The sequence below is a fragment of the Rhea americana genome, unplaced genomic scaffold (genome assembly GCF_003343005.1).
Source record: "Rhea americana isolate MKP2758 unplaced genomic scaffold, rheAme1 scaffold_168, whole genome shotgun sequence".
Lineage (NCBI taxonomy): Eukaryota > Metazoa > Chordata > Aves > Rheiformes > Rheidae > Rhea > Rhea americana.
Genome location: NW_028185794.1, coordinates 1181144 through 1182775, shown reverse-complemented (window position 1 = coordinate 1182775; position 1632 = coordinate 1181144). Strand labels below are relative to the sequence as shown.

The following is a 1632-nucleotide window of genomic DNA, read 5'->3' as shown; positions in this document are numbered from 1 at the left end:
GCTACCGGGCGGGCCGCGGCGCCGCCATCCGAGCGGAGCCCGGGCCCCGAGTTCAGGCCCGCCGGCGGGGCCGCCGCGCCGCGCTCCGCTCTGCTCCGCTCCGCCGTCTCCCAGCAACCCGGCCAGGCCTCCGCCGGCGCGGCACGGCTCGGCACGGCACGGCGCGGCGCGGCACGGCACGCCGCGCTGACGTCAGCCCCGCGCCGGCCGACGGGGGCTGTTCGCTCCTCCGCCTCGGGGGTCCCCGCTGTCCCCAGCGGTCCCCCGTGGCATCGCCGGCGTGGAGGGGGGTGGGGGGGGACCACGGCCGGGCAGGCAAGCGGGGGGACGACGATGGTGCGGGCGCTGGCCCGCTGCACCGAGCTGCCCCGTGCTCAGCCGCACCCTGCGGGGCTGACTCATGCGGGAAACGGTCCCGTGTCCCTCTCCTTGCCAGGAAAGCAGCTGACGTCCGTCCATCCTTCTGCAGCTGGCTGCCAGGAAAACAAAAAAAAACCAACAAAAAAAAAAACCCAAAACCCCAAACCCTTCCGCCGGGCTGGACGGGGAGCGGGAGGCCTGGGCAGGGCTCCCCGCACCTGGGAGGTGACGCACGAGCCGCTCCCCAGGGCCTGGTCCCGGGAAGGATCCAGCCGCCCTAGCGCTGCCGCTCACACCGCGACTTTCCCGCTCGCGGCTCGCCCCGAAGCTTGGGCAGCCCCCGGCAAAGCAACGGGGGTTGCGCTCTTCAAAACCCCCCGTCACGCGGGGGCTGCGCTCTTCGCCCAAGGGGGGATTTTGGCCGAGACGGGCTTGGGGGAGAGGGGGGAAGCAGAGCTGCCCTGCAGCCGCTTTTGGCCCCAACTCTGATTTGCGGATTTGGGGCTGGGTGTAGCCAAAGGCCGCCGAGATTTTTTGGGAGTCGGGTCACCTCTTTCGGAGCCTAACTTTAGCCCTCTATTTCTGGCCTGGGACCGCAGGCTCGCAACACCGGTGGATAGCGCCAAGCAAGCAAGACACGGGGCGGCGCGGGGCACCGCGGGGCCACGGGCACCGCGCGGTTTCCCGCATGGCGGCGGGCGCGCGGCTTTCCCGCTCGCTGGCGGCGGGCGTCCGCCGGGCGCTGCTCCCCCTCCCGCGAGGGACGCGGCACCCGCCGGCCCGGGCTGCTGCTGCAGGGCTGCCCAGGGCTAYGCCGCAGGTACCGCCGGGCCCGTGGCGGCAGCAGTGCCCGGCCGTGCAGCAGGCGCCGTGTTGCGGGTTGCGCCCGGGCGCGGCCGTGGCAGCGGGCCCGGCGCCCACGAGCGGGCGCGGCCCCTTTAAGAGGCTCCTCGCGGGCGCGGCCCCTTTAAGGCCGCTGTCACTCTCGGCTTGCGTGCCCGGCTCCTGCGCCGCCGCCTCATTGGCCGGCCGCCGCGTGGGGCCGCAGCGCGCCGCCTCCCGCCGCAGCTTGCGCCTCCGCCGCGGAAAGGAGTCCCGGCGCCCCGCCCCCTGCCGCGCGAGGCCGGCGGCGGCGCAGGGATCCGCAGGGAGGTGCTGCGGCCGCCGGGATCACCTTGGCGAGGCGGCGGCGCGGCGCGCAGAGAAGCTGAGGCTCTCGGGGAGGACGGGTGCGGGGCGAGCGGCGCAGGTAACGGCAGCGGCTGGCGGCCT

At 74.8% G+C, this 1632-nt stretch overlaps 1 protein-coding gene across 3 annotated transcripts in view; it reads left to right on the top strand.

Annotated features, from left to right (window-relative positions):
• Window positions 1-1503: 1503 nt before the first annotated feature.
• Window positions 1504-1632, top strand: part of PKM (pyruvate kinase M1/2) — a 23659-nt gene continuing 23530 nt past the window's right edge. Inside the window, exon 1 of one of the 3 annotated variants that reach the window (XM_085300734.1) lies at window positions 1504-1609. The gene's annotated coding sequence lies outside the window, so the exon portion shown is untranslated. The remainder of the gene's footprint in view (window positions 1610-1632) is intronic. The other 2 variants (XM_085300733.1, XM_085300732.1) reach the window with 2 other exon arrangements.